The 26,739-nt window shown below is 47.5% G+C and overlaps 1 protein-coding gene and 2 pseudogenes across 1 annotated transcript in view; 2 read left to right on the top strand and 1 right to left on the bottom strand.

Moving 5' to 3' along the window:
- The window catches only part of LOC143691863 (class I histocompatibility antigen, F10 alpha chain-like), a 56,765-nt gene that overhangs the window by 15,225 nt on the left and 14,801 nt on the right, over positions 1–26,739 (bottom strand). The gene's annotated exons all lie outside the window — the stretch shown is intronic.
- Positions 3,448–4,792, top strand: LOC143695868 (uncharacterized; annotated as a pseudogene).
- Positions 14,931–19,194, top strand: LOC143695867 (uncharacterized; annotated as a pseudogene).

The following is a 26,739-nucleotide window of genomic DNA, read 5'->3' as shown; positions in this document are numbered from 1 at the left end:
TTCCTTCCTTCCTTCCTTCCTTCCTTCCTTCCTTCCTTCCTTCCTTCCTTCCTTCCTTCCTTCCTTCCTTCCTTCCTTCCTTCCTTCCTTCCTTCCTTCCTTCCTTCCTTCCTTCCCTCCCTCCCTCCCTCCCTCCCTCCCTCCCTCCCTCCCTCCCTCCCTCCCTCCCTCCCTCCCTCCCTCCTGCCACTTCCTTCCCTCCCTCCCTCCTGCCACTTCCTTCCCTCCGCCACTTCCTTCCTCCCTCTCTCCCTTCGAACAGGGGTAGATAAAGCAACAGGCTGTTGCTTTTAGACACCAGTTGTCCTGGTAGCTTCAGCGTACTTTGTAGAGGCTCCCTATCAAACTGTCTGTATTCTCCTGGGGCTGCCCACACTTCAGGGTTCACTTCAGCATGGGCCTGGCCAGACATTTGACACAGAGGTACAACAGAGCTGGCCTCTCTATCACCTTTTACAGCATTAAAATCCAGCTCTCAAATGCCTTCCTAGTTAATTGCAGTCACAGGAGGAAGAAAAAGAAATTCATTTATTTCAAACCTATCCCTCACAGCTTCTAATAGTGGTTGAACAAATCATACCTGCTCATCTTTCCCACTCATTCCCTTAAAAACTAAAATATTCCTTTACTATTTACCCTCTTAGGTCTAAGATTCAGAGTGCATTGAGAGGCTCCTGTGTCCATCAGGAGAGGCCTCCTCTCAATGCAGACCCACCTGAATGTTCTCAAGGGCTCCAGTGTGGAGGGTCCCTGGTGTGATGGGAGGTGTGACAGCCCTGCCAATCCATGTCCATCACGGGGTGGACTTGCTGGTCCTGCGGGTGCTGCTGTCTGTGCTTGCAGTGTCCTTGTGCCCTGCAGCTGGAGCCCTGATTCCTTGCCAGGGGCTGTTTGGGTGGGCTGTCCCCTGCCGAGGAGGGCAATGCCTCTGCCGGGTGCTTGTGGCCGAGCCCGTGCCCTGGGTGCTGGGGCCCCCTTGGGCCCTGGGGCTGATCCCTCAGGGGCTGTAGGAACTCTGCCCTGGCCTTTGCCTTCAGCTTGGCCTTTTGCTGCTCCCTTCTTGCATTCACCTGCTGGGCCTTTGTGCCCAAGTGCTGCAGGGCCTTCTTCTGCCCCTCCTGCAGCCCCCCTCAGTGCCTGTGGGTGCTCATCCTTTGACAGCTGCTGAGCTTTCTGTAAAATCATTTGTATCTCCAGTAACCCTAACAAAATCCTTAAAAGACAATCTCCATGCTAAAATGTATAATCCACATTTCCCGGGTGTTCCTTGCTCCTCGTCCCTGTGCTCAGGGTGCCCTCCCCAGGCCGTATCCCAGAGCCGGTCCCTGTCCTGCCGCAGTGTCCAAAGGCGCCCCCCCGGCGGGCAGGGCCGGCAGCTCCACGGGGCCGGGCAGCGGCCGGGGCGTCCCGCAGCCTCCTGGGGGCCGGGGGCCACTGCCGGCCCTGCCCGGGGCTGGTGGGGTCAGGCAGCGCCCGGCGCTGAGCCCCGGCTGCCCCACAGCCCCGGCCCGGCCCCGCAGCTCCCCCCAGGCCCCCAGCCCGTGCTCCCGGTCCCGCACCTCTGCGCCCGGTGCTGCCGCTGCCCCCCACAGAGAAACCCCCTGAAACCCTGACCTCCTTGTTTTCCTCTCCTGGAAACCGGGGATACAAATGATCAGCTGGCAAATGTTGAGGATAAGACTCTGCTGAAAAACATCCCAATCCTCAATATTTTTCTCTTCCTCCTCTTTTTCATCATCCTTTTCCTTCCCACAAAGATTCCTCCTGCAGCTTTTTGCCTTAAGCATATTGCTGCACACTCCCCCTCACCCAGTCTCTTCCCAGCACACCAATGCCATCCATCCCCTGTTGTCCTAATCCCTTCTCCACTTCTCTTATTGCCCCCCCTGGGTGTCCAAGTCCTTAATTGCCTCTGAGGGAGTGTGCAATCTACCTCACCCTTCTCCCAAGGGATCCTTCAGAGATATTTTGGGATCATCATCCCTTTGGCACAGGACCCCTTCCTGGCTTTCCCTTTTCTGTCTCCATGGGTGCCCTGCCGTGCTCACTCCCCAAAGATCCCAGTGCACTCACTGATGAGATTTTCAGTGCTCTCTCCCTGCTGACTCTTCACAGCCCCCCCTGATGTGCCACTTGTCTGTCTCCTGGTCACTCTCAGGTACCCAATCAGTCCCCGGTGCTGCCGCCCCCAAGGGGGCCGATCACCCAAACTGGGTGAGGCACCTTCAGCTGCACTCACTGCCCACTGCCCCAGACGGTGGATAGAATTCCGGACGAGTCCCAAGGTGTGTGGAAAAATTGACATCACCAGAGGATTCTGTCCACAAAGCAGACAGAGGAGTCCTGTAAAAGTAATTTCATTCCTAGAAAAATGGGAATGGCCATGAGACATTTCCCACGGGGTCTGTCCAGTTCTTGGAGGACACAGCTGCCTTTTCATCCTAATTTTCCTGGCCACATCTCCCTTTCCCTTTCTGCATTGGCTGTCGTGCTTGAGAAGTACAGACTTCCCAATCCACCTACCACATACCCCCTTAATATGCTCCCCACTTTTATATAGCGAACGATATTCATGACTCTGTGAAGTCTTTGTTCTTCTCGAAGTACATGAATTTGGCAGGACCTTGGCTGAGCAGCAGTCTGTGTCATCAGTTAATAACATTTTCTGAAGCTGATGGCTTCTCCTGTCACTTTCTTGTGTCCAAGGCCCTGGCCCTATCTTTAATCAGATTCACAGCATCTGTTTGTAAAGACACTTTCCTGTTCTTCCTTTTATGGGGGTCCCCCGTTTGTGGGACATCCCCCCTGGAGCTGTGTGTCCCCCCCTTGCTGCAGCCCCAGCCCTCAGGCAGCGCTCAGCCAATCAGAGCACGCGGCTCTGATGACTCAGCAGTTGCCAGGCAGACCCGCAGCTCCCAGCGTTCCCCACCTGCGCCCAGCGCCCCCCTCGGCCCCAGCGCCCCCCTCGAGCGGAATTTGGGGAGGTGGGAGTGGGGCAGCGCCAAGGCCGGGCCCCCCCGCGCTGTCCTGGCGGGAGCGGCTGCAGTGGGGACCGAGTGCGGGCGGGAGCGGCCGAGAGCCCAGCGCTGCCCCAGCCCGACCTGCCCCAGCTCCATCCCTGCCCCTGCCGTGGGATGCTGTGGGTTTGGGGGCAAGAGGGAGCCGGCAGTGGGTGCTGGGCCTGGGGCAGGAGGAGAAGGGAAGGAGAAGCAGGGTTGAGGAACAAAATGGTCAAATGAAGCACGTGGAAGGAGAAGGTGGGATTGTGCAGGAGAAGGAGGAATAGCAGGAGGAAGAGGAGGAATAGCAGGAGGAAGAGGAGTGTAAGGAAGAGTAGGGACACAGGAAGAGGAACAGGAAGAGGAAGCAGCACAAGGTTCCACCTCTCCCTGTGTCTGCAGCTTCTGACCCCAGCCCCAGGAGTGTTGCCCCCCCCCCCCCCCCCACATGCAGCAGGTGACAGGGGATTGGGATCCATGATTTTCCCAGGGGTGAATCTTGGTGTTTCTGAGCTTTCTTGGGCTAATTGTTGGTGCTTTGTTTTTTTGTGGGGGCTGAATCTTTATATTTGGAGGGGGCTTTTGCTGAATCTTGATGTTTGGGAAGTTTTTGATCTGTGTCTTGATGTTTGGAGGACTTTTGTGCTGAATTGTGGTGTTTTGGAGGTTCTTAGAGACACAAGATGCCCAATGACCTAATGAGATGAACTTGGACAAGGAGGAACTCCCAGTCCAAGGCACTCTCATCTTGTTTTTTTCCCCAAACCAGGATTTTTCATTCCTAGGGCGTGTCTGGATGGAGGAGGAGGAAAAGCCCTGGAGATTCCACAGGAGGAGGGGCTGCAAACCCAGCCCAGGGAGCTGCAGGGAGGAAAGAGCCCCCCCTGAGCCAGGAAGGCGGCCAGAGATCCAGCCAGAGCTCAGAGCTGGTGGAGAAGCCTCATGGCAGGGAGAAGCCCCACAAGTGCTTGGAATGTGGGAAGGGTTTTAGTCGGAGCTTAGACCTGATCCAGCACCAGGTGATCCACACAGGGGAGAGGCCCTTTGAGTGTGAGGAATGTGGGAAGAGCTTCAGCCACAACTCTGTCCTGATCCAACACCAGAGGATCCACACTGGGGAAAAGCCCTTTGAGTGTGAGGAGTGTGGGAAGAGCTTCAGCCAGAGCTCCATCCTGATCCAACACCAGAGGATCCACACTGGGGAAAAGCCCTTTGAGTGTGGGGAATGTGGGAAGAGCTTCAGCATCAAGTGCCAGCTGACGGAACACCAGAAGATCCACACTGGGGAAAAGCCCTTTGAGTGTGGGGAATGTGGGAGGAGCTTCAGAGGAAGCTCAGCATTGATTCGGCACCAGGTCATCCACACGGGGGAACGGCCCTACACCTGCTTGGAATGTGGGAAGAGCTATGGGTGGCACTTTGACCTGAGAAAACACCAGGGCACCCACACTGGGGAGAGGCCCTACAAGTGTCCCCAATGTGGGAAGAGGTTTCAGAGGAGCTCCGATCTTCTCAAACATCAGCAGAGTCACACCGAGGAGAGGCCCTTCCGCTGCCCCAACTGTGGGAAGGGCTTCAAGCAAAACTCCACCCTCACCCTGCACCGGCGCATCCACACCGGGGAGAGGCCCTACGAGTGTGGGGAGTGTGGGATGAGATTCTCATTGAGCTCAACTTTCACCCAACACCAACGGAGGCGCCACTAAGGGAAGCCCTGTGAGTGCCCCGAGTGTGGGAAGAGCTTTGTGCGCTGCTCCAGCTCCATCCCCCATGAGAGGATCCGCATCGGATGATCCCCAGTGACCCCCGTTGGGCAGAGCCCTGATGATCCGTGGTCCTGGTGATCCAAGTTGGAAGGCATCTGGCTGGGGGGCTCCACATCTTCCTGGTTCCCTGTGGGCACCTAGATAAACCCAGAGGCAGGAACCTCCATCAGGACGCAGACCTACAATGGGAATTCCTTAGGGAGAGCCGATTTGTTGACTTTCAACTCCATAAAATCTTTTGTATTTAATCCTTCTTCTGGTGACATCAGGGAGTACTGAATAGTCCCTGAGGTATATTCTGGGTTGACTATTTGGTGCTTGTATCCCCAGTCGTCTGTTCTGTTTATGCTGAATAATAAGTTTTATACCTTTAAGACTCGTCCTGAGAGTGAAGGGGGAGAGAAGAAATGCAGAGTTTATTTTCAGAAACTGCACTCACTCCTCCACATTTCTGCTCTGGGACTGTGTTGTCTGTGGATGGACAGACAGCGGGACAGAGCTCTCCTTTGCTTTTAGTTAGTTTTAGCTAGCTGAGGCAAAGAAGTTCCTGAACTGTGGTGTTTTTTTCCCTTTTCTTTGGACCTGTTTAAACCTGCTCTGGCCTGAACACCAGAAGAGCACGGGCAGCTCACACCTGTGGCCCACCGGGCCGGGCCTGGGCCGCGGCATTTCCAGCACCAGAAGGACTGATAAGGGACTGAGTGAGCTGAGCTACAGCCCACAGAGGGACTTGGTGAGTTTGTCTCTCTTTTAGAGCAGCAAGAGGCTTTACTGTTTTGTTATCTTTATTGAAAGATAAAAATATCCATTCCAGAATATGCAGTTGATCTTCCCAGTTATCACTTCATTGACACGGTATTCCACACGGTATTTAATGGTCCTTCAAAATAAACACTTGAACACCAACATAGGTATCTAATCTGTTAACAAATGTGTGTGCTAAGGCTAATTCAATTTCTTCTAGGGTCTTTGCTGCTGGGGTCAATTGCCTCTCATCAGTAGAGGAGGTGGTGCCTGACAGCAAATCATGCAATAGTTGCATCTGATGATTAGTTATGCCTAAATATGATCTAATCCAACCTATTAAACCAACCAATTTCTGTACATCAGTAGCAGTTTTAACATCAATGTCTCACTTCACAGGTTGAGGCATAACTTGAGTGTTAGTCACTAACATACCAGTATTTCCAAGGCATGTGTTCCTGCACTTTCTCTGGGACAATGATCAGACCAAAAGCTTTCAAATTTGTTACAGCACATTGTTTAAGAGCTGATAACTGTTGTTTGTTATCAGATGCCAACAAGATATCATCCATGTAATGATAACAGTAGCAGTTATTAAATTGCTCCTGCACTTTTGACAAGACCTGTGCCACAAACCATTAACAAATAGTTGGCGAATTTTTCATGTCTTGGGGAAGTACCCTCCATTGATATCTTTTATTGGGTTCAGGGTTCAGCATGATTATGGAAGGCAGAGTAAAAGCACATTTTTCTTTGTCTTGCTCAGCCAATGGAATAGTGAAGAAACAATCTTTCAGATCAATGACAACTATTTGCCATTCCTGTGGAATCATTGTAGGCGTAGGAAGGCCTGGTTGTAAAGCTCCCATTGTTGCCATTACAGCATTTATCTGCCGTAAATCATATAAAAGTCTCCATTTTCCCGATTTCTTTTTTATTACAAAAACAGGGGTATTCCAGGGGCTGAATGATTCTTCAATATTTCCTGCTTGAAATTGTTCTGTGACTAACTCTTGCAGGGCAGTAAGCTTTTCAGTAGTAAGGGGCCACTGGTCAACCCAGGCAGGTTTATCTGTCAACCATATCAAGGCTACAACTGGACGTTCATTGCCCTGCATCACAGTGGCCCCCATTAAAAATCTGTAGTAATTTTGACACCCCATTGAGATAAACAATGTCGTCCCCACAAACTTTGAGGAGCATTGGCAACATAGGGTCTGATGTTAGCTTGTTGGCCATCAGGATGTTTCACATTAATTACAATGGCTGACAGGCCACCTGTTGTAGCACCACCCAACCCCAGAAGTCCAAAACTTGCATGAGTGAGAGGCCACGATTGAGGCCAGCAAAGTCACGAGAGTATTGTGACATCTGCTCCAGTGTCAATCAAGCCTGTTACTGATATGGTTCCTGGATGACATCCACTGGTGGTGAGGATACATGTCTTTTCTGGATGGTTCTCCGTAACTTTCTCAGCCCAGAACACTTGAGGTACCCCTGTTGATCCAAAACTTCCTGTGCCACGACTTCGGCCCACTGTATTTGGAACAGAACTCACAATAGGTACAATTTGAGCAATGCAAGTTCCTTTCTGAATAGTGACAGGAGGGTCATCGATGGATACCATAGCATGAATCTGTCCTAAATAATCAGCATCAATAAGCCCTAGATGCACATGAATACCTCTAAGTGTGGTACTTGATCTTCCCATCAAAAACGCACTCAATCCCCATCCTATTGGACCATAGGCATCGAGGGGCACTTTGCACATTTCTTTTGTCAGAATGGTTACTGTGTCAGTGGTGGGTATATCAATCCCTGCAGACCCACTTGTTGCCCCTTAGTATTGTTCACAAATGTTTAGCTTTGCAGTGCTGGGGAGGCCCATATTTGCTGCTGTGGTTCTTGGGGTATTTGTTTTCCCACATGCCCCTTTGTGCTCCTCTTCCTGTTTCCCTGCAACAGCTGACCATTTGCACGATATTTACTCCTGCATTGTTTAGCATAGTGCCCAAATTTAGCACAACAATTGCACACAACATTGCTGTTTGCGCTTGGCTTAGATGTTATTTTCTGGGCGTTACACTGTGCCCTTACGTGCCCTTGCTGTCCACAATTATAGCATTTTGATGAAGGTCTTAGAACTGCAGCAAGAGCTGCTATTTTATGGTCTACTGAACCAACTTTCAAGCAAGCAGTAATCATTTCAGGCAATGTGGGTTCCTCAGGTAAAGTGTCAATAATCTTTCTGCAGCCTGAGTTTGCATTTTCTTTAGCCAAATGTATACAGAATTTGTGTCGCAAAGATTCATCATCTGCCTGTTTTTCAATAGCTGCAGCAAGCTCTTCCACAAATTGCAAAAATGGTTTTCTCATCCCTTGTTGTATAGTATCATATCTCTGTTTTGGAGCTGCCATTTCCATTGATTTAATTAAAGCACTCATGCCAATTTGCTGAGCTTGTGCCAAAATTGAAGGATCCCACCTTGCCTGTGAATCTGGGTTAGCAAAAGGCCCAGTGCCCAGTAGGGCATCAACACCCACAGCATGATGAGGGTCGTGTTGAGGCAACTGCATATTTGTTACAGCTGTGCGTTCAGCCGCTCGCCTCCAAGTGTCTTGAAATACACTGTATTGTACTGGCTGGAATGAAATAGTAGCAATATGCCTGATGTCATAAGGTGCAAGCATATCTGCATTAATTACACATATTAATTGCATTACGTCTGAGGAATTAATGCCATACTGAGCCACTTTCGATTGGAGATTTTGCACAACTTTCCAGGCAAAGACGTGATGACAGTCATCCTGCCCTGTTCCAGGAGCTGCTTTAAAAACTGGAAAAGCCATAGATAGGGTTATCACAGGCAACATTTGCATTAGCACTGTTCTCCTGAGGTACTCTTGGAACACCTAATCTTTCTATCATGTTCCAATTCTTTTCTTCAGCTGCTTTCTTCCTAACAAATTCCCAAAATTCCTGAGTCTGTCAAGGAAGCCCAGTTACTTGACATGGGGGCAAAGTCCATGGGGCAATAAGGCTGGAGCTATTAGAAGGTGAACTGTCAACAGTTCCCTGCCCCAACTCAGATGTTACTGCGGGCGACTCATCACTTGATTCGCTGTCGCTGTCACTGTCAGGTAATGGAGGATACGACCTTGGAGATTGTTCAGGCAGCTCAGAGGGGAGCGAAGGGGCAGATGGCTGGGCTAGAGCAGAGGGAAACAGGGGGGCAGACGGCTGGGTTTCTCTCTCTGCTAAAGACATTTCAGCTACCTGGTGCAGTGGTGTGGTGTATACAGGCACCATTGCGAGCTGCTGCGCAGCTGTGACTTAAATTGAGTCTGATAAGGAGATACTATGGCAGTTTTCCCAGAAGCTTTGGCAGCTGTCCCAGAAGCTTTGGCATCCAGCCCAGAAGCTCTGGCAGCTTTCCTGGAAGCTTTGGTAGCCTGCCTGGTAACTTGCATGGCACCTGCACCTTCTTCAAGGATAGATTCACCAAGTTCCCCATCAGAGGCCCCCTCTGCCTCATCCCCCTTATCAATTTCTGTTATCAACACTGATTCTTCATCTGCGTCCTGCTCTGTTTGTTCTCGCTCTGTTTTCCATTCCTTTAATGCCTCAAAAAGCGATCCCCAGGTAACAGCTAGATCAACAACAGTTTTATCTCCCACTCAGATGACTTCCCACAGTCTGTCCCCGACTTCTTTCCACACTTTAACACTAAATGCTGTGTCAGGATCAGTGCCAAAATCCTGTGATTTAGCCCACAGCAATATATTACGAAGGGCATAGTCTGAAGTATTAATTCCCTTATTTCTTAACAAAACTTTCCATGTAGCCAAAACAGTCTCTTCTTCATTAGATAAATTATTTCCCATTATTACTAGTTGGTGGCTCACCTACTTCCAGGTGTCTTGATAGGAGAAAATCAGGTCTGGACTTCCCTGTGGCTTCCACCCACCATTCTCAGCTGCACCAACGCTGCCTCCCCCACTACGTCCCAGTGAGTCATGGCTGCCAGTCTCTAGGAGCCCGTATGGGTCCAGATCAAGTATGTTCTTAAGGGTGTTGAATCACGTTGGGGTTACCAGATGTCGCTTTCAAGGCAGTCATGACACAAGGCAGAGACCACAAGCAGTCTCAGATGGCAACTCTTTATTATCGAACATGGCTGACCTTTTATACACTTTCTAATTGTTTATACTTCTTCTACCCTAACTATTTGCCACAATAAATCAACATAACATCATTGGTGATAAGTTACAGTGTCTTCAACTGACTTTCTAAAAATACTTCATCCAGCTGCAAAGTTCTCATCTTTCTTCAATTCCTCACTTCTCTTGGTCTCCTTAGTTACAGCCTTGGAGAGAATCCTTATCAACTTCTTGCTTCTTACCTTTCTTCTCACTCCTTTAGCTAACAGGCCCGCTGTTGGCCCCTTCCACACAAAGGCATTTGCTATACCAGCCCCCACAGTAAGGTTCATTAGTAACGGTTGCCCTATGCTGAAGGCACACAGGTGGTTACATGCCTCTATCATTTACAGCAGGGTGAGTTCCTCCTTAGACAAGCACTTCAGAAGTTTTTTACAATTCTCATTAGCATTTTCAGCAGCTAATTTTGAAAGCAACACCTCTCTGGCAATGTCATTCTCAATTTGTCTTTTAAGAGCTTGTTTCAAGCAGCCATTGAATTGCATATAAGGCTCCGCCAGTCCTTGCTTTACATAAGTAAATACTTTTTGGGGGGTCACAGCATCAGGAACCTTTAAAAATGTGCTATGCAGAGCTTCAGTAATACCCTCAAGGGCCTCACTAGGAATATGGGTTTGCCCAACAGGGTCTGAGTGGCTTCCTTCTCTGGCCAGGTGGTCAATCATGAGGGCTGCAATATTCTGGTTTGCATGTCCCACAAATTTCACAAGCAAAGCTTCTAACCCCTTTTTCTACTGAGCATCTGTGGAGACCGGTGGGCCTACAGAACAAAGGCCATTATAGGCCTTTGGACAGACAGACAGACCCCAAGTTGGAGAAATCTCCCCTGTTCAGGGCAATTGAGCAGACACTCTTCCAGGATGCTTTGTTGTATATGCAAATGTACCCAGTTCTACCTCCCTGGTTGGACTGTTGGCCTCTCCCTCCCTTTTTCCTTATATTTATGTGTCCTTGAATGTTCTCCCATCCCTGCTTATCCATTGGCCCCATATTGCCTCAGTGTCCCACCCTCTTTACCCTATTGGCTGCCACCCCTTGTCTCCCCTCTGTACTGCCCTGAGCCCTCAGCCCATTGGCCCTGATGCTCTGCTCCGCCCCTCTTTTCCCCTGTATTTAAACCCAGACTTTCCACTGTTCTTTTTGTCTTTGTCTCTGGACCACTTTGTGCGTGGCTGGAATAAACCTCCTTCTCTGGCGTCTATACAAAGACCCTTCCCATTTCTTTATCGTTGGTGATTCTACGAGAGAAGTGTGTGCTGCAGTGGTTGTGTGTGTGTGTGTGTGTGTGTGTGCCTGTGCCACCGAGCGGCTTCATTACTGGAGACACTTCTGGAAGGTCACGGCTCCGCTGCCTCTCTCTCCACCACCAACGGGCTTGCGGCTTGTGACAGCTGGCAGCCTGAACAGGGACCTCTTTGGAGCATTCCTGGAGGTGTCTTCAGTAGCTTTTTGGCTACTGAAATTGAGCCATGTTCAGAGCAGCCAATTCCCAGAGGAGACTCCTAAGTTTTATTGGGGGAATCACACAGGCGACCGGCAACGTTCTTGAGGCGAGAAGATCGGTTGAAGCTGACGGACAACCTGGAGAGGTTTTGTTGACCCACTGTCATGTGAGTACTATATTTGGGGGTCACCCTTTTTTGTCTTTCCTTTGCCTTCTTTTCCTCTTGGATGTTGGGAGGAAGTGTGGGGATGGGAGCCAAACTGACCCACCCACAGAGGGAAGTTTATACCCAAGTTAAAGGAATCCTTGTTGGGGAAAATTTTCATTTTTCAAAGGGAGATTTAAAATGTTTTATTCATTGGTTGTTCAAGCATTTTCCTGATGTTATGAGGGAATCCGTTCTAATGAGTTCTGGGACCATATAGGGAAAAAGTTTCTACATTCTTTGAGTTAAAGGGGATCTTTCAGTGGGGATATTTTATCCTTTGGCCTTATTGTTACGTCTGTAGAAAATGTTGGGAAACATTCGGGACCCCAGTTTAACACCCCTTCTCCCTGTTCCTCCCCTCGCATCCCTAAACCCTCTTCCCTGCCTCAGGGAGGATCGGGAGATGGATCCTGCAGCAGGCACAGGGTTGCTACCATCACCCTGACATCTCCCAGTGTCCTCTGTCCCCTCTCCAGGGCAGCACTGGCCATGCTGCCTTGGGCTCTCTCCTAACCCTCTTACCAATGCCCATGTACCCAGTTCTACCACCCCCAGTTGTTCTCCCAGATGGTACCAGGAATGTGGCCAGCCCCGCCATCTTGTCTTCTCCCTCTCCAAGTTTTCCTGCCCTTTCTCCACAAAATGGTGCTGACCCCACAAAGGCAATGGCCATTTTGTCACCTCCCTGTCCTGCCAAAAATGACACCTCTGACCCTCCTCCCACTTTCTCTATTCCTGTAATCGCGCCCTGCCCCTCCCTTCTGTGTCAGGAAGTGTGTCCATGTTGGGACTTCCCCTCTCTATCGGGAATCCCCTCCCCATTGTGCCCACCAACCCTACCCCTTCCTCTCTTGACTCCTCCTGATGGTCCCTCCCATTCCCATTCCCACAACACTGGAGCCAGAAGTGGTGATGACAGCGACCAGAAGGAGCCCATATTGGCTTCCACAGCTGCCCACAAACAGGCAGATTCTGGCTGCCCCAAGAGGCTCCATGCAGTCATCAAGTGCCCTCCATCCTCCTCGGAGGATGAGAGTAGGGATTCCCAGACTTGGATTCCAGTCCTGAGTCTGAGGATCACTGGGCCAAGCTGCAGAGGGAAGCCACTGGGAGGGCTCAGAGCTCACCAAAAAGATTGTGGGCTTGCCAATTATATGTAAACACAGCAGAAGAGTGACTGCAATCAATTCCTGGGAGCCGATCCCCTATGGGGAATTGAAGGAGCTCTGCAAAGTGGCTAAGGAATATGGTCGGGAATTGCATTTCTTAAAAAACTTGCTGGGAGCCACCTTCTCTTCTCCTGTCTTGGTCGTGCATGAAAATAAAAATATCATGAACTGCCTACTCTCCCCGTGTCACAATCCATCCTTACGAACGGGTTTTGTGATTGTTCGTGGATTTGATCTCAGGGTGCAAAAAACCGACACGGCACAGGGGGGTTTGCAGTGATAATCAAAACAAATGCACCTTTATTGAATAACCAAATGCATTGGGGAGGAATTGGGGGAAAAAGGGAAAAATAAGGAAAAGAGGGAGGAAGAGAAAGGAAGGTATATAGCTACCAAACATAGAACAGCCAAGTCCTTTATGTCCAGCCAATGGAGCTCACCAGGTCACGTCTTGGGAGATCTTGAAATCTCTCGCTAACTCAGAGGTTTTTATTATGATAACTCTATTGGAAATTGTGAGGGGGGTAAACAGATACAATAAAGAATAGATGTAACAGGTAGTCCATGTTCTCAGCAGTAAATGAGAGCCATTGTCTTCTTGGTCCAGCGGTCACAACCTGCAGGCAAACATCTCGCTTTGGTCAGCTTGCCTCCCCCACACACCTGCCCCGGGCTGGGGGTTTCAGTCCCAGTCCTTGGAAGGAGCAGAGGGGCCTTTTCACATGGGGGTTTCATGTCTCAGTCCTTGATGGAGAGGCTCCTTACATCTCAGTCTGTCTGTCACGGTGGTTGTAAAACAGGTGAGGGTCTTCTGTGGGGGGACCACCCAGAACTCAGGAGAATCCAGCCAGGCCGAGAGGTGGGACAGCTTCCAAGGCTATTGCTGCAAAAAGGCAAGATGCCCCCTTCTTCTTCTCATTGGGCTCAGTGTAGCATACAGCAAACAACACCTGTGAACAATAGTTTAGCACTGTGCTCAGGTCTCGGAGCCGTTGGCACGTAACTTTCTCCAACAGGGCCAGAAACTTCAGACAAGGGTCTTTTCTTCAGTGGTCCCCAATGACGATCATGAGGCAGATGGGAGAAACTTTGGACAGAGTCTCACACCCCGGTCGAGTACATGCTGTGGGAGAGGCAGTAAAAAAGGCATCTCAAATCACTGGAGGACACATATTCAAAAGATGCCAACAAACCAAATTTAACCCTTGAACAAATGGCAAGAGAAGGTGACTTCCAGAAGCCACAAGACCAAGCAAAGGATTTACAAGAAGCTGCACTCAGTGGCATCACCACTGCTGCAAAGACATCCCTGCTCCTCACTCTCGACGACACCCTACATACACAGAGCTTCACTAACATTAAACAAGGGCAAGTGAAATTTTCATGAAATTTGTAGACAGACTTAAAGTTGCACTTGAGTGACAAATAGAAGGCCCAGAGGCCAAGAAGGAAGTGCTAAATAAAATGGCCTTGGCAAAGGCAAACAATGAGTGCAAAACAATATTAAGACCCAGAACCTACAATCAACCAGATGGATGAGGCCTGCAACAAATTATCTTCCACTGAACACACCGTGGCAAGGGCAATCTCTAAGGGAGAGGGCCTTTTTAACATCCCAAGACGCTGCAAAATGTTTTAATTGTGGGGAACTGGGCCTTTTTTTGAAGGACTGTCCAGAATACAAAATGCCTAAAGACCAGCAGCCACCAAAGAGGTGACATTCATCACACTGTATGGATTGCAACAGACATTCTAACAACTGTTCTCAGTTTTGTTATCACCAGTAACCTCACCACCACCAGCACCATTATCAGCCAAAAAATTTCCAACAGACTGCAGGGTGGCCCCGTGTGAAGACAGCAAATGGAAAGCTGTTTCACTGTACCCTCCCCACTATTCTGGAGGTCCAATACGTGGGAAATTCCCATGGAGCTCTTCATACTCCCAACAACAGACCAGAGTGACCAAGGCTTTCCAGCAAGTTCAGGTCAGGACGTGACACCAACTGGTGAGTGCTTTGTCTATACAATTTGATGACTCTGCTTTCTATCGTATTCCCACCAGAAAATATGGACCCCTAGAGGGCCTGAGGGATGTGCTGGTAATAGGTAATGTATTCATGGACCAAATGAAATACATATTATAGTGGAAGTACAAACTGTTGGGCCAAGTGACGAAATCACAGTCACTTTCTGCTGCACAAAACCACCACACTTCCTGCACAGAGAGACTGTGATCGCCCAAGCCTTTTTATTGCCATTAAGCATAGACAATATCCCAGAGCACCCAATGGCATTCTGGGTTGAAATCATGGGCCAAGACAAGCCCCTTATAAAGTGCAGTCAGTTGAATAAAGGTAATGACATCCACCTGCAAGGGATGGTGGACACAGGGGCCAACGTTACTCTCATTACACAACCTCAATGGCCCCTGAACCAGGAGCTGACTCCTGTCACTGGAGTCACCTCAGTGATTGGAGGAGCTGCCATCTCCATGAGGAGCGAGCGTATTATCACAACAGAGGGACTGGAGGGCCAAACTGCCACCATCAGGCCATTTGTAGTCAGGGCACCCACCACCCTGTGGGCCAGGGACCTGTTGTCCCAGTGGGGAGCTTGACTTGATATTCCACCTCTGTCCCGGGATTTCTATTTGGGGCCACTGCAGAGTGCACCACCCCACAATCACCTGGAAGACTGACACCCCACCGTGGGTGGATCAGTGGCCACTCTCAACAGAGAAATTACATATCCTTGAGCTTCTTGTGGAGGAGCAGCTCTCCAAGGGCCACATTGTACCTTCCAACAGCCCTTGGAACTCCCCTGTCTTTGTTCTCAAAAAACCTGGCAAGGACAGGTGGACGCTCCTCCATGATCTTTGTAAAATTAACAAAGTCATTGCAGTCTGGCCTTCTCTCTCCCTTCATGCTTCCCCATGATTGGAGACTGGTCATGGATATCAAAGGCCACTTTTTAAACATCCCTCTCTATCCTCGAGATGCTCCCAGATTCGCTTTTTCCATCCCCTCCCTGAACAGGCACATCTGAAGCGGTACCACTGGCAAGTCCCCCCACAAAGTGAGAAAAACTCACCCTCTGTGCCAGTGGTACATGGCCAATGTCCTATCTCCCACCCAAAGGACCTTCCCAGATGCCATCATACTACATTATATGGATGACATTCTGTCTTGGTTTGAAAAGACAGGTGTCTGCTAAGGAAGGCAGGAGCTTCCTGTGAAATGGAAAATGTAAATTCCCTTCCTCTGAATTATTATAATTTTGAAATTAAAAGGCTCTCCAGCAAAGATATGGGAATAAGAATAACAGTTCTTTACTAGGAAAACTAAAAATACAAACGCAATAGTACAAACAAAAAACCCCACTGGCAGAGTCAGAATATGACCTGACACCCTGTGGGTCACAGTGCTGGTAGCAGTCCTATTAAATGGAGGCTGCAGTGCTCCTGCAGTGACAGGTGGGGTTCTGTTGAAGCAGTGATCCTGTAGAAGGGTGGAGTTTTCCTCTGAAGCTCCAGTGGTGGCGTAGATGGGCCTGGACTTCCTCTGGGAATGCAGTGGAAAAGAAAGCTGCTCCTCTGGGAATCCAGTGGGAAAAGGCTGTCTCTCTTCTTCCAAATGTCAAATTATATCCAGGTAGGAATGCTTGGCTCCTCCCTCTGGCCGGAGCATCTCACAATGGGATGATGAATTTTTCATCAGTCATGCAGTGACACTCAAGGACCCAATAACAGAAGATATCTCCCAGAGTGGGGATTGTTGAGGAAGAGATAAAGTAAACTGCTGTAAGAGATGGTCTGAAGTTTCCCTCATTTGCCTCACGACCATCACAAGGACAGAGAGGAAGACCCTGAGGACCCTGGCTGGAGTTCTGGCCTGGTTGGGGTGGATGCTCGCCAAGTGATTGTTTGCAGCTGTGCTTGCTGTGCCCCCACGTTACAACTGCTTTGAGCAGGGGCTGACAGGGAGCGGCTTGCTCTGTACACTTACACCTGCTTCACGATCCCTGCTCATCACAATGGCCCATGAATTTCCCCACCTCTTGGCCAGATGAACTTTCTGGGGTAACTCTGGTGATCCCCCCATAGAAGATCCCTCATCTGCCTCACAAGCGCTGTAAGGGAAGCCTCCTCCCAAGGACTGAGACTGAGACCATTAAAATTCTAACACAGGGGCGCGGGCCTGACTGAAGTGGGATGTTTGCCAAGTGTTGCCTGCAGGTGTGTTTGCTGCACCAAGACTGGTTTCTCATAGACACCAATCCTGAAAACAATGGGTCTTGCTCACCGCTGAGACTGATTTGTCCTGTTTTGGAACATGGACTGTCTTACTCATTTTCAATAGACTTATTCTCCATTGTCTTTTATCTGTTCTCCCCTTGGTGGATGACTATAAAAAACCCCTGAGTTATGCAAAGAATTTGAGATTCTCCCCCACGTGACAAGATGGATCTATTGGCTGGACCACGAGGATTTTGTCTCTCCATTGGTAGCTATTCCCACCCCTGTCTTCTTCTCTCTCCCTCTATCCTTTATCTCCTTTCTAATCCTTCTATTGCTTCTGCTCTGGGCACTCAATAAAAGGTGCATTTGTTTTGATTAATACTGAAATCCCCTCTCTGTTGTTTTTGCACTCTGAGATCAGTTAATGAACCATCACAACCCCACTTGTACGAGCGGATCGTGACATTAAATTGCCGTCATGGACAGGATTCTGACAGACAGAGGGGTTTGCAGGGTTGTGTGTAGTCTGTAACAGGGGAAGGATGTTTCACTCCAGCCGCACCGAGCCTGATACCCCGAAAGGGGTGAGCGGTTGTCTAAAAAGGAAAGGGAGTGACTCAAATTTCCCACAAACTGCACATGCCTAGGTGAAAAGCACCCCCATACTCAATTGAGGGCTCTGCCTTCAGAATGTCACAAAAGATCTCTTAGTGCAAAAAGGGAAACTGTTTTTGTGTATGTGTGAATCTGGACTGTCTGGGAAGTGAAGGGACTACTTGAAGTAACTGAGTAGAACCTCCCAGGCACATTTAGTCTCTTCACCCACCCAGGGAAGCAAGGGAAACACAGCAGAGGCTGTGTGGTTGTGTGCCTTAAGTCTACACCTCCCTGTCATGGTTTTGGTCCCTTCACAAAATGACGGAAAACCTCAGCTCAAAACTTAAAGCTGAATTTTATGCTCTACTAGCCAAACACAATGCCAAACTTTCTCTGGGAGGAGAAGAACGGGCACAAAGTAACTGATTTAATTTGGAAAATGTTATTGATAGAGTATGTTCTTTACAACATGAAACAAAATTTAAACTGGGCAAAAATAAAACTATTCTCTGCTCAGTTTTGGGAGCTTGTCTCACAGCAGCTATAAAAACTCTCTTAAAGTGAAGAAGTGAGGAAAAAGCTATAATGGACTCCCTTCAAAACCTAGTTGAAATTTGGAAAAAACAATTAAATGAAGAAAGGAATGAGATCCATCTGTTACAAGCTGCCCTTAGAGAGGAACATGTTAAGAATTCACTGAATGCTGATTCCTCAACACAGGCAGAGGAAAAGAAACTCCTCACATTAAACAGATTTATCCCCATAAGGAACTAGAGGCAGTAAAAAAACTGTGGAGAAAACTGCTGCCCTCATTTGAGACCCCTGGTTAAAACAGAATATAATTATATTAATGATGAAGATTTTGAACCACATATCACAACTAAACAAATACCATTCAGCACTACCAAATTGGCTGAGGTGAAGAAAGAATTTGGGCGCCTCCCACAAGAATCGGAGATAGAATATGTCTTCCAAGTGTCCCTCACTGGTGGAGATCAAATTAAATTAACTGAACAGGAGGCCAGTGGGTACTGGGGACATGGAGTTTTCCTAACAACAGGAGATAAGCGTGACACGTGGTCCCTGACACAATGTGTGCCTTTCTGGGCCGGGGGAATTAATCCTTTGGAAAGGGGAGACCCTTTAGCTATAGTCAGTGCCCCCGACCAGCTTTTGGAAGGCGCCCACAAAGCCACCTGCCTGCAAATGATTCATGAAAAAGGTTGATTCCTGGTTTTCAGTCACCAATGCAATTACCTGTAAAGCCTGAAATTATGACTCCTTTAATTTGAGGGCTTCCTAAACCTACAGCAATTACTTTACAGAAAACCATAATGGCCTTGGGTCCCATAAAGAGACTAGATAGATTCCTTGGTAACCCCACTGACCAAACTGGATCTACTGATCCTGGTTTCACTCCATACTCCATCCCCTCACAGCCCCCAGCTTCTCAATCTGATTCACCTGCCAGTAGCCATAAAGGTTGGGCATGGAGCGAGGTTGCAGTAGATTTGATTAATTACAGTAGATGATATGGACCTGTAAAAACCCTGGAGGAGAAATCAGAAAAAACAAACGGTGTTTGGTTTATCGGGGCTCCTCACGGTAAAAATTTAGGGAAGGTAAAACAGATCTCTAACCACCACCATTGGTGGTTGTTGGAAGTTAAAAGGGGGGTCCCCAGAGAGGTGATGGATGGTTTGCCCCTTGATAAATTACAGAAAATAATAAATAATTGGCACTATCAGAAACCGAATTTATCAGTTCAACCCAGTGCACCCCTCCCTTCTCAGAATCCAGCCAGTGAGCCAAAAGAAACCCTCTCCCAGCCTCTCCCTCAGAATTTAGGATGTGAGCCAAAGCAAACACAGAACCAGAGAAACTAGGCTCTCCATCCCTTATAGGTGAGCAAAGGGCTGGAGCATGGATGTATCTGAGAATGCTCACTAAACATAAATCAGGAGATATATTGATCACAGCTATCACAGGCCTCAAACAGGCACTTGTAACCTTTCTGATTGCCACTGGGGCAGAAATCTCTGCACTAACAAAAAGGATGCCCAGAAGTGTAGAATTGTTCCAACAAAGAAACAATGTTGTGCTTTAAATGCCCTAGGAACTACAGAATCTATGAATGTGGCCTTAGTAAAACTCACACTCCATGGAGAGCAGAATCAATTAGTTGTCAAAATTGGGGATATTCGAAACAATTTATTAGGGATGGATGTTATTGCTGGGAGGCAGTGGGAAGATTCTGAGGGATTCCTGTGGTCATTTGGCGTGCCACGTCTTAACATGAGACTGCTCCAAGCTGCATCCTCCTCACTGTCTAGCAAAATTACTCATGTAAAACAATACCCTCTACCTTCTGGTGCCAAAGAGGGCATCAACTGGTTATACAGGACTTGTGAGACCAAGGAGTGATAGTCAATACCCATTCTCTTTTCAACTTGCCAGTGTGGCCAGTTTGGAAACCCAATGAGAAGTGGAGGCTGACAGTAGACTTCTGCAGGCTTAATGCCAACACAGACCCTCTTACAGCAGCGGTCCCAAATTTGGCTGAATTAATGACATCAATTCAAGAAAAAGCTCACTCAATCATGGCAACTATAGATGTCAAAGACATGTTTTTTATGATACAGCCAGAAGATATGGACCGTTTTTCCTTCACATGGGAAGGACAGCAATACACTTTCACTAGGCTTCCCCAAGGCTACAAACACTCCCCCACTTTGGCCCACCCTACTTTAGCCTAGGAATTAGAAAAAACACCCAAACCTGATCCTGTAGCTGTTTATCAATACATTGATGACATTCTGGGCTGGGGGGGGGGGGTGTGTGTGAAATAGAGGTAGTAGGGAAACATCAGCAGAAAATAATCTCTCACTTAGAAAGTCTTGATTTGCAGATGCCCCCAGAGAAAATTCAGAAGTCTTCTCAGGAAGTGAAGTTTTTGGGAATTTGCTGGAAAGGAGGTATGACATGTATTCCACCTGATATCCTAACCTCTTTAGATCAGATCAAAATGCCTGAATCCAGGAAAGATCCCCTGCAAGCTCTAGGATTATTAGTGTTCTGGAGAAAACACATTCCAGATCTTTCAATAATTGCCAGGCCCCTTCATGACTTGCTGAGCAAAGGGGTGAAATGGGATTGGACTCCTTCTCAGGAGGAAGCATTGCAATTGCTGATTTTTGAAGCAACAGCTCACCAAGCACTGGACCCTGTCCATCCCACAGATCCCTTTCAGCTGGAATGGGGATTTGGCTCCTCAGGGCTGTCAGTACACATTTGGCAGCAGGGTCCTGAGGGTCCAACAAGGCCTGTTGGTTTCTATTCCTGTGGTTTCAAAGATGCTGAGAAAAGATACACTACCTGGGAAAAAGGATTGTTTGTGGTTAGCTTAGCTTTCATAGAAGTGGAAAAAATTGCACAACAACAACCAGTTGTCTTGAGAGGCCCTTTCAAAGTTATTAAGACAGTCACTACTGGGATCCCCCACCCCACCCCCGCCGACAGGGTGGCCCAAAGGGCCTCAGCTGCAAACTGGTATGCTCAGATTGAACATTACTGTAACATTTTCTCAATAACAGAAGGAGCTGTAAAAAATTTAGCGCTACAAGAAACTGAGAATTTGGGCAGCAGCCATGACAAACCTGCCTCTGTAATTAAAGTATCCCCTCCTTTCTCCCCCAAACGATCAGCAAATTCTTGGTTCCCTGATGCCTCTGCTAAACAGGAGGGGAAGGTGTGGAGATACAGGGCAGCAGCCCTCCACATTTCCTCTGGTGAACGAATCATTACCGAGGGAGAAGGCAGTGCTCAGGTTGGGGAGCTGAGAGCTGTTTGGAGTGCTTTCCAACATGAGGTACAGAATACCTCTCCTGTCTGCATCTACATGGACTCCTATGCTGTGTATAAAGGATGTACTGAGTGGCTTCCTTTTTGCAGCAAAATGATTGGGAAGTTAACAGAATTCCAGTATGGCAAAAGGAAAAATGGCAAGAAATTTTGAACATTGCAAGCCAAGGGAACTTTGTTGGGGTGGGCAGCCTTTCACCAGACAGATGGAAATCCAGCAGGAGAGTGGAACAATAAAGCTGATGATTTAGCAAGACTAAGTCCCCTGAAAAGGAACAAATTACAGAGGACTGGGATCAACTATTAGAATGGCTGCATGTAAAAAGACAGCACACAGGTGTGAAAGATTTGTACAAGGAAGCTCTTGCCCAGCATTGGCCTGTCACCAAGGAAAGGTGTAAAACATGCGTATCAACCTGTGAGCAATCGCAGACTGGAGACTGGAGAGACATCCTTTGGAAGATGACCCTCTGCATTTCAGAAAGGGTAAAGGCTTATGGGACGCGTGGCAGGTAGACTATATTGGACCCTTTAAGAAGTCAGGAGTTAAACACTTTGTGCTGGCAGGAGTAGAAATTGTATCTGGGATGGTCCAGGCCAATGCTTTTAAAAGAGCTACAGGAGATAATACTGTTAAAGCATTGCAGGGATGGTTTGGAATTTTCCCCAAACCACAGGAAATACAATCTGATAATGGGTCCCACTTCATTGCTAGAATTGTACAGGATTAGGCAAAAAATGAAGGAATTAAATGGACTTTTCACACTCCTTACTACCCTCAGGCTAACGGGATCGTGGAAAGGACCAATGGTCTTTTGGAATGACTTTTGAAACCAGAGGAGGGAAATTGGGATGTTCGGTTATGGGAAGCTGTGAAAAGTGTGAATGACAGATGGGGGGGTAAATGGGTGTCCCAAAATCACTGCCTTTTGCCCCATAGCTCCAAGCATAATTGCCTCTCTAGGGAGACCAGATGATTTCAAGATTCCAGCATATTACCCTGGACAACCTGTTCTGGTGGACCTCCCTACTGTAGGGGAACTACCACTAGTGCTAAAAACCCCTCTAAATAAACATGCATGGGTAGCCTCTGATGCTCTAGGGAGAGAGCATCGGATAAATACACACTGGATAATTCCATCATTCTAACTTTTTCTGTCCCTTAGTGGCAGGATTCTGTTGTGTTTACTTTTACAGAAGAACCCTGAGGGACATGAGGATCATCTGAACCATGATAACACTGGTGATACTTTTCTGCATCCTACCACAATTCCGTGGACAGAATCCTGCTGAGTGGTCGTGGTCTGAAGCTACCATCCATCACACTAATGTTCTAGGATCATATCCCAAGGGTCACCACCTGAACCTAGAGCCTATAGTGCTACATGACTCTGAGATATATCGCCCAAGTGAGTGGGGATGGGATCAGAAGGACTGGACTAGAGCCCTAACTGGAACAATTGGTGAGTCGATTGTGGTAGCGTGCAGAAAAGTGGAAGGATCTCTCTATGAGAAAGCCACCTCCATTGCAGGTGCTGGAAATTTTTTAGAACCAGATGGAAAAAACTATTTGCACATCCCTACAACAGAACTGTGTCCTACGACAAAGTGGGAGTGTACCAAACAAATTCCCCTCACTCTGTGCTGCCGGCAGGAGTACGTTGGTAACTACACTTTAGGCCCCAGAACCAACAATGCAATTACAAAGGATTGTAGAAATGAATCAACTGACTGCTGGCATAATTTTATTTTAGCCAAACCAACTTATGTGACACGCTGTTGGCCAAATAACTTGACAAATCGGTTATGTTTAAAAGGCCTGGTTTACAAACTTAAGATAAATGCTATAACAAAGCCCACACTGAGTACAGTAGTCACACCCCAGTGGGTAGAAAGGACTAAGAGCACCCTTAGTCAACTTGATACTGAATGGCCTTGGTCCCAGGCTTTTGTTCATTTTTCTGGATCCACAGGAAATGTGAAGGATTTAAAACTATCAACTGTTGTTACGCATGAAAATCAGATATACACTAGGCAGGGATGGGAAAACCAAAAAACCTGGCAGCTTCAAGGGATAGTGGGGAAAAAAATTAGTATGGGATGCTGAATGATTAACGGAACTACCCATAGAAACGCAACCTCAATCGGTGTTTTGACAGATCAAACAAATAAGCATGAAAAGGTTTGTACGCACCCAAGCTTACAGGATTGTTGGCACAATTTTACATTGGCACAAACCATAGAAGTGGTTTGTCTTTGGTCCAAAAAATTTTAAGTTTATAGTAAATGCTATAGCCCAACTGGTTACAATTTACACCACCACCACTCCAGCCCAACTACCGCTTATGCTTAGCCCAAGAATTTTTGAAAATGGACCAGATATAATTAGGAAAACAGGACAACAACAAATACTGTTCAATCCAGCATGGTTCTCTTAAACAAGTCAAATTGCTGATGCAAAGTAATGTCTCAGAAATTCAGCCGGCGTGTTCACCTTTTTTGCAAACTCCCTTTGAGGGTTGGATGACCTGGTTGCAAAAGCGGAACTCTTTTAAAAGACGGACGCTAAGAGACATAACCGGTGTTGTGGGAACAGGATTGGGAATTCTAAAGAGTATTGATTCAGAAGTATTAATGAATAAAATTGGCTACTACAACTAGAGATTTGACCAAATTACAACAACCACTGCAGTCATTGGCTTTAGGAACACACCAGTGGCTGCTATCAAACATTTTGCCAAATTGGGAAAAGGTAAATGTAAATGACCACAAATTGATAATTGATGCACTCGGTGCTACACAAAACAACATTTCTTTGGCTCTCAGCTGTATCCAGGCACAATTGTGGATGCAGTCAGTTGCTGCCTCAATGATAAGAGAAGGTGAAGAAGGCACTTTTCCTACTGAAATTTGGAAAATAATTTGAGACAGTGCCACTGATTTTGAAAGAGAATTCCAATCCTGGTGGAACCTGGTGAATTTTACTTACAATCCCATTACAAGCATAGCCATGGCTTTTGTGTTAACCATACGTAATGCCTCAGTGCGTTTGATATTTCCTATGATTGCATTAGGGCTGAATGATGATGGAGCTGTTCTCTATCCTTATGAGCATTGGGAATGGGCCCGTCAAATTGGTGAGAAATGGCAAAATGTTAATTTAGAATCTTGTCTTGTCTGAGAACAACAAGGGCTCATCTGTGAAAGCAATGCAGTCATAGCTCAAGACATTTGTTTAGACACAGAGCAAAATATCTGTCATTTTGAAATTCATCCTAATGAGACTTCTGAAACAGTCCTTATATACATAGGCAATAGATGTGCATGCTTCAGACTTGCTTGTGATTTTGTATTTGTAGAGAATGTTGTAGTAGATACCAAAAATCATTCAAATTTTTGTGCTTGTAACTTTACCAAGATTACAGGATGTGATTTCTCTTATGAAGCTCCAGTTACCTCTCACTACCTATTGCAATCCAGCTACACACTGATTCACAAACTGATGCCTACTCCTATTGGGATGGATCTCACTTTGGTAAGACAACTGCTGCTCCATCGAGACTTAGTTGAAATCCTTGAGAAGATTGAGAAAAACGCACAGAAAGCCCTGGTGACTGTTCATCACAATGTGAGACAGATACCCCGTGTCATGGAAAGAGTGGAGAAAGATGCCCAGCACAGGGGGTGGGATACTCTTTTAGGTGGTCTCCTACTGCCACGGGTGTCCTGAGCAGTCTGTGTCATCCCATTGTTATCCTTTTGATACCAATTCTGCTTGGTTTTATTTTATCAGCAGTCCCATTCGTTATGAATTGGAGCATGAAACAGCTGACAAGATTGATGTCTATAGTTAATGCACACAACTTGGCTGATGTCCCATGCACTGTGGACATCCCCAAGCCTTTGACACAAGGCAATTATGAATGAAGCATATGTGTTTTGGAATAATCCTAATTTCCATTTATGATTTTGTGGGAATTACTTTCCATTTTTAGTGAATTGTTTTAGAAAATCATTTTCTAAAGTTAATGCTTATATTATGATTTGTTTATTGCTTTTGCTTTTGATTATTTGTGACTTGTTTTAACCATTTGAAAATTGTTATAAAAGTAATATTGTTTAATTAATCAACCATTTGTGAAAATTGTTATGATTATCAATATTAATTATGTTTGTTTATGGTTTCCCTTTTTCCCCTCCTTTTCCTATCCTTTCTTTTCCTTCTCTCTCTCTTTTTCCTCTCTTTCTGTTGTCCCTATTTTTCCGGGTTATACTACCAACGTACGGCGAGTTCTGCAGACCCATCAGCGACACTCCAGAGTTCTGCTGATGAAGATCCCTCAAGACAACCGTGAGTCACGGGGTCATGTGAGAGTCTGTCCGAATTTCCCTCATCTGCCTCATGATCGTCATTGGGGACCACTGAAGAGAAGACCCCCCCTGTCTTAAATCTCTGGCTCCAAGGGAGAAAGTCATGTGCCTGAGACCTGAGAGCGTTGCCAAGCCATTGTTTGCACAGGTGTTGTTTGCTGTATGCTACACTGAGCCCAATGAGAAGAAGAAGGAAGCACCGTGCCCTTTGTGCAACAACAGCCTTGGGAGCTGTCCCACCTCTCGGCCTGGCTGGATTCTCCTGAGTTCTGGGTGGTCCCCCCACAGAAGACCCTCACCTGTTTTACAACCACCGTGACAGACAGACTGAGATGTAAGGAGCCTCTCCATCAAGGACTGAGACATGAAACCCCCATGTGAAAAGGCCCCTCTGCTCCTTCCAAGGGCTGGGACTGAAACCCCCAGCCCGGGGCAGCTGTGTGGGGGAGGCAAGCTGACCAAAGCGAGATGTTTGCCTGCAGGTTGTGACCGCTGGACCAAGAAGACAATGGCTCTCGTTTACTGCTGAGAACATGGACTACCTGTTACATCTATTCCTTATTGTATCTGTTTCCCCCTCCCCAGAAATTTCCAATAGAGTTATCATAATAAAAACCTCTGAGTTAGAGAGAGACTTCGAGATCTCCCCGACGTAACAGGCGGATCCTCGACTGGACTGGACCAAAGGACTTCGTCTCTATGTTTGGTAGCTCTATCCCCCTCTTTCTCTCTCTCTCTCTCTCTTTTGTCTCTCTCTCTTCCTCTATCTTTTTCTCTCCCTTAATCCTTCTATCGCATTTTGCTGTGGTCATTCAATAAAGGTGCATTTGTTTCGATTATCATTGCAAACCCCCTTGTACTGTGTCGGTTCTTTTTGCACCCTGAGATCAAATCCACGAACCATCACGAAACCCGTCCGTGAGGACGGATCGTGACACCCCCCGAGGACCCCTCCCCAAATTCCCCCCCAAAGCCCCCCCAGCACCCCCAGACCCCGTTAAAACCCCCTCAAGTTCCCCCCAGACCCTCCCCAAATCCCCCCAAACGTCCTCAAGACCCCTCCCCAAATTCCCCTTACGACCCCTCCAGGACCCCTCACCTGTTCCTGCGCCTCCTCAGC

This window comes from Agelaius phoeniceus, chromosome 27 (assembly GCF_051311805.1).
Source record: "Agelaius phoeniceus isolate bAgePho1 chromosome 27, bAgePho1.hap1, whole genome shotgun sequence".
Lineage (NCBI taxonomy): Eukaryota > Metazoa > Chordata > Aves > Passeriformes > Icteridae > Agelaius > Agelaius phoeniceus.
The sequence above is the reverse complement of the archived record's forward strand: the minus strand, read 5'-3'. Positions and strand labels throughout refer to the sequence as shown.